Genomic DNA, 6,367 nt, shown 5'->3' with positions numbered 1-6,367 from the left:
TCGATGAGATTTACTAATGAATGATTAATGTGTCATTGGAGTGGTCTCATAAACGGTTATGAGGGAAACGTCGTTTTGAAAAATTTCAGTGGATTTCTCATATTGTAGAGACCTCTCATATAGTATATACTCTTGGACCAAGTGACACATAGTTTGGATGCACTTTCTCAGGATTGAAACCGACCTTCCATCAAACCAAAATTTTGCTTGATAAATTTGTTGCTTTAGTTCTCGCAAGTTTTCTCTGGTCTGTTTGTGCATGGTATTGCTTGATAAAACTGTTGCTTTAAGTTTGCTGTTTTCTTTGGTGCTTGGTACATAATGTCTTATATACCGGGGTGCTTTGTTTGAAGTTTTAAAATTCATCATAATGCTATTATATTCCCTGTCTTCGCAGGTGCTTCTGCTAATTTTCACACCCTAAATCCAATGGGAAAAGTACGGTGCCTTATTTCTAACCTAAGAAACGCCTTTATAATTTCGGGTGGGAGCCTTTATAAAGTCCATTATGAAGTTGCCATATTTTCCCTTTTCACAGGTGCTTCAAATGATTTATAAGCCCTCAATTTCAAACCTACATAGGTACGCTCGATTCCTACTCTAAATTTCATGTCTTGATTGCTTCAAGAGGAAATTCAGGTTCCTTTTGCCTTTCGAAATAAAATTTGATTTCATATTTTCATTTTGTGTCATTATATTTTTTTGTTATGCTTAATATTTTGTGTTTTGTAGGTTTTTTATGGACGGTGAGTGAGAAATTTGTTGGTTTTGTTTAACGTGTTTACTTCAGGTTAAAATTTATAGGAATTTGAAGAGTTTAGAATTAGAGAGTAGAAGGAGATAGGTGTTATAAGGAGCTTCTTGTAGAGATATTTGCCTAATTAGGTGGTTATTTATGCTCGTAAGTGAAAGTCACACACGTATAAATTGCGAGGTACAGAAATATAAGAGTCGATGAGATTTACTAATGAATGATTAATGAGTCATTGGAGTGGTCTCATAAACGGTTATGAGGGAAACGTCGTTTCGAAAAATTTCAGTGGATTTCTCATATTGTAGAGACCTCTCATATAGTATATACTCTTGGACCAAGTGACACATAGTTTGGATGCACTTTCTCAGGATTGAAACCGACCTTCCATCAAACCAGAATTTTGCTTGATAAATTTGTTGCTTTAGTTCTCGCAAGTTTTCTCTGGTCTGTTTGTGCATGGTATTGCTTGATAAAACTGTTGCTTTAAGTTTGCTGTTTTCTTTGCAGCTTGGTACATAATGTCTTATATACCGGGGTGCTTTGTTTGAAGTTTTAAAATTCATCATAATGCTATTATATTCCCTGTCTTCGCAGGTGCTTCTGCTAATTTTCACACCCTAAATCCAATGGGAAAAGTACGGTGCCATATTTCTAACCTAAGAAACGCCTTTATAATTTCGGGTGGGAGCCTTTATAAAGTCCATTATGAAGTTGCCATATTTTCCCTTTTCACAGGTGCTTCAAATGATTTATAAGCCCTCAATTTCAAACCTACATAGGTACGCTCGATTCCTACTCTAAATTTCACGTCTTGATTGCTTCAAGAGGAAATTCAGGTTCCTTTTGCCTTTCGAAATAAAATTTGATTTGATGTGCATGGAAATTGTTAGATTTTGGATTTGCCATAACCTGGCAAAAATGTCACCGTGATATTGGCTTATGTATGGATATTTTGCAGTAGGAAATTTGATATTGGCTCATTAAGAGGCTGTTATGATTAAGGTTTCTGATCAAATCTTATTTTATGTTTCTTCTTGATTTCGGGAAGTGCCATTAGGAAATTGTCTTTTGTAAGCTTAAGTTCATGCTTAAATACAACTACTAAATACTGTGTTTTTTGTGTGAAGCTTTTAGAGAATCTTGAGTAGAGAGCTTATGCGAGGTTGTGGATCCACTTAGGAATATTGTCTTTTGTAAGCTTAAGTTGTCCAAGTTGCTTCGGCCATGATTATGATCACATTCTTCATTATTCTAAAGGTATACTTTTCCTCTTTTGATTTGTTTGTTTGAGTTTTCATTGTTTTTGGTTTTGATTGTTGTTTTTGTCAAAACCAGGACTTATTTGAGGGCGGAGGTTTGTAGGGTTTTAGAATAAGGTATACTAGAAGCAATCGAAAATTTCAACAGAAAATCTCAAATTTACCATTGTTTAGGGGGTGGTCAGTAGTGAAGTAACCATGATTTATAATTTGGGGAGACGAATTGTTAATAGAATTAAGTAAACTAGAAAAAAGATTGAAAATTTTCACGAAAGATGTGACTTTTTATTCCTCGGGAGATCAACCGCCTTTGCTAGGCCTTTTATTAGTGGTGGCTGTTGTTGGGTGATACAATGTTTTGAGTTTTGATGCTACTGAGAACTCTGTTTATATTGAACCCATCTGAATGTGTTTCTAAATAATAATGCAAATCATTATCGACAGCCAGGTAACTTGTGACGACTTTATTCAACTCCAAGCTTATATGCATACTTGATAGCTGATACTATCACTAGGAACAATGAATAAAAGTAAGAACTCACGTCAATGAGATTTTTGAGCTCTCGGCAACTTGCTATTAACCTATCACACTGATAGCACATGATTACTACTTTTAGTGAAAAGAATCTTCCATGTACATTCATCTGGATGGAGTGTGAATGCTTAGATGGTCCTAGAGTCTTGCTTGCTTCTAACTACGTAAAGTATAGTAACAGATAGGGTGCATGAAGAAGAAATTTTTATCTAGGTTTAATAGTTATCTTGCAGTCGACTGGCTTTTGGATATGGTTTAAGTCAGAATGACATTTTTTAGCGACTTAATGATAGTAATCACTGCATTATGCTTATGTGGGGAAAAATTCTATAGTTCGGCAAGAAATCAGTCTGGCATACTAGATTTCCATGTGCTATCCTATTAGGCTACTATGGATGATAATTGTGTGCAAACAACTATTTTTTTAAAAAACTGTTTCATGAGCACTTCAGCAGGTTTAGTTCGTAACTCTTGCTTGGCTAAATCAGTTCTAATATATTCATTGGTTAACTTGTGTATGGGTACATTCTTTCTATTTGCTATTGGTAGGAGTGGTATCTGATTTTGGTGGTCTAAGGGTTATTTTCTTGCCACAGAGATTTTTGGTTGTAGAGATTAATTATCATTTCTTAACATTGTAGGTGAACGAGTTATTTTACAGCAATTGCGAGCTTAATAAAACTTAAAAGAGTCAAAGACCCAAAATTATAGATTGATGATAGTAATAATAAGTTAATAGCAAGTGGATACACATCATTGTTTCCACCCAAGAATTGAACAGAGACTAATGAAGTCCAAATTCTGACATTTTAAAAAATCATTAAGTAAGCTGCTAAGGATATAGGTAATATGTAGGGACTGTAAATAATCTTGAATTTTAAAAGTCTTGCATGTTTAAAATTTCAAGTTCTTTGGGTAATAGAGGGACTAACAAACATGGTGGTGGCGTAGTTGTTAAACGGCTACAACAAGTTCATGCAATTGCTGTGAATACAAAAGGCATTGTTCGGATAAAAGACTTCGGAGTAGAAGGGAGTACTGAATGGCGATTACTTTTAACTGTTTTCAGCAAATTCTGTTAATACTTTTTTTATGTAGAAAACCAAAGCCTTGAAAAAATGAGCCGAATTTGTTTCTAGATTTCATTTTGACATGTTATACATGAGGGCAGTCATTTAGGGGATTGAAGGTAGTGGAATTGGCTTCAATCAATGACTAAGATATACGTACGAGTGCAAGCTAAATAATATTTGGTCTATCCGCTTAGTATAGAGTTTGGGGCCTTTTTTTGTTGTAATCGGCTTTGAACTCAGTAAGAAATAATCTACTTTAGCTTCATGGTAGGATCTTTCATTTGGTAAGAACTAAACTATTAAAGCTTCCTAGGACAGTCTACTCCTACAGGTGGTCATTTTTATATTTTAGCTTCTATGCTTGGTTGAAGTTGGTTCTTTCCATCAGTTTTATATTCTGATTTACGCTACTGTGAAAGTTATCAATTGCAGGAAATTTTGAAAGAGAAGCTAGAAAAGGCAAAGGAAGAGGTTCCCTCCTGCTTGTCATATTAGTCAGCTTGATCGGGATGTGTTCTTAAAACTCAGTTCCAAGTAAGCCCTTTATCTTATTATTGTCGCTCTAGCTGTACTGTTTGCACTTTGCATCCATGGTTGGAGAACTTACCGATAAGTGTAACGATACTTGGCCTTTGAGACGGTTACTGTCCAGTCAGTTAAAAGAGAGGGATTAAATGTTAGATTCGTGTTCACATGTTTGTAGCTACCCGAGTCATACTACAATTAATGAAGACTAATGAGAATTCATCCATGAGATATAAAAAATTTAAGGGTGTCTTTGGCACAAGATGTAAAAAAATTTTGAACTTCCCAGATTTATTTTAGTGAAAGATGTTTGTAGGATCGGTTATGTATTGTGTACAATACACATATAGAGTGAAAAATGATATGTTCTTTATTTTATTTTTTTTCCATTTTTTTCGGGTGGATTGAGTCTCTTGGAGAGAGGCTATCTCAGGTCATTAATTTTAAGAGCTTTTTTGGATACAATTTAAAGAGGAAAAAGGAAGGAGAAACGATATGGAAATGGAGCAAGTTCGGCCTTCGATTAGATTTTTAAATGAGTATGTTTGATTTTGCTTGCTCTCTATTCATACATGTTTTGAAAAATACAAACAATACATAAAGACTATAGTCCATACCACGATAAAAACCAGCCAACCAAGTCTAAGATTTAATAAACGACCTATCTACTGTCATTATCTTATCTTAAACAGTAGACAAGTTACTCAAACTTTTCTGTAGGAAGATGGATAGATAGATTTTTCTGTTTTTATATTTTGAGGTGAAACTGTATTATTTTTTTTTTTTTTTTATTATTATATTTTTTTTTTAAACTGTCACTGCCTTCCTTCATCTCTTCCTTTTGGCAAATTAACAGAGCTTTGATTTAAAGAGAGGGAGAATACGTAGTTATTTGCTTTTTAGGTTCTAGCGATTGTCGTCGTCACAGAATTCAGAAATCGGCTTGTAGCATCAATTATAGGGATCTGAATGTTGTTCACCATTCCAGATGCACTCTTCACCGATTCACACGAGAAAAGAAATGTTATGAATTCTTGTTGGCATGTTTGAAAGTGCTTTTGAGAGCTTCACATTTATTGTGTTGACTTGAGTTATTGATATAATGATATATAACTAAAATGTCGAAGTGACCAAGGTATGTTGTAGGTTGTCCGTAGTACATAGGAGAGACGAGGATGATGAAGTTACTTTGAAGCCATGAAGAAAATGGGAGAAAAAGGTCCACGGATGGTGGCAACAAAATTCCGGTTAACAAATTTCACATCTTTTAGTTGGATATTTTATTGGTTTATATTGTAGTTGTAACATATGACCTACAATTTTTGATGTAATTCAAACTTAATTTGTGATCTAGAAACGGAATTGGGGCATTTGCAGCACCTTCATTTAAGGTTATTGATATTGAATGCCATAATGCAAGTTATTTCAAACCATGATAAAAATCATGGGCTATCCTTTGCTTTTACTCAAATTACATCACTCAAAAAAGGAATCTCAGCGTCGTACGTAAAAATGAATTGACTACAAGTCTACAACCTTGATAAATGTGGATCCAACTTTTCACATACAAATATCTATACCAACTCGAACAACATTTTATGAATGACTATGACCCCAAAATGCGCGTTTCTTGTAGTGTCTTTGATGACCACGATATGCTTAGAGAATACAACCATGTTGGTATAACTATCTTGGGGTACGGTGCGCGAAGCGTACCGTACAACAACTAGTATATATATATATATAGAGAGAGATAGGTTCAGGTGAGTCCACAAATTTAGTTGAGTCCATAAGTCCACATCTCTACCATTTGATCTTACAAGATGAATGGTTGAGATTAAAACAAAAAAATACTCACCCAACATGCAATTAATGCTTTGTTTCTAGTAAATTCAATTCCCAATTTATCTAATCAATTACTTTCTCTTTCTTATCAATTAATTTATTAAATTAATATGATTTATTTATATTTCAAATATCAAAATATAAGATGTAAAAAACGAAATTTCATACTCGCGTAAAATAAAAGCGGGTTTTTAAAATACCCCGTAAATCTTCATTCGGACTCCGATTAAGGCGAAACAAAAGTCTAAATTTATTATTTTTTCGAGCCCAACACAGTGGTAATATTTTCTTATACAATTGAGTTTTTAAATTTTGAGTACTGCTAACTTTCCGGAAGTTCTAACATAAAATGACACAATGAGGGATTAAAGTTACA

The 6,367-nt window shown here is 34.1% G+C and overlaps 1 long non-coding RNA gene across 4 annotated transcripts; it reads left to right on the top strand.

The window, feature by feature from the left end:
• The first annotated feature begins 1,263 nt into the window (after positions 1-1,263).
• Positions 1,264-5,515, top strand: LOC141623454 (uncharacterized). 4 transcript variants are annotated; one of them, XR_012533383.1, is made up of 5 exons: positions 1,264-1,389; positions 1,490-1,533; positions 1,882-2,011; positions 4,054-4,155; positions 5,282-5,515. It is a non-coding gene; the product is annotated as an uncharacterized LOC141623454 (long non-coding RNA). The 4 variants fall into 4 exon arrangements; XR_012533384.1 differs by lacking the exon at positions 1,264-1,389 and adding an exon at positions 1,713-1,756 and having other exon boundaries at positions 1,396-1,533; XR_012533382.1 differs by lacking the exon at positions 1,264-1,389 and having other exon boundaries at positions 1,396-1,533; positions 5,293-5,515.
• Positions 5,516-6,367: the final 852 nt, after the last annotated feature.

This window comes from Silene latifolia, chromosome X (genome assembly GCF_048544455.1).
Source record: "Silene latifolia isolate original U9 population chromosome X, ASM4854445v1, whole genome shotgun sequence".
Lineage (NCBI taxonomy): Eukaryota > Viridiplantae > Streptophyta > Magnoliopsida > Caryophyllales > Caryophyllaceae > Silene > Silene latifolia.
Note: the sequence above shows the minus strand (reverse complement) of the source record. Positions and strands in the feature narration are given on the sequence as shown.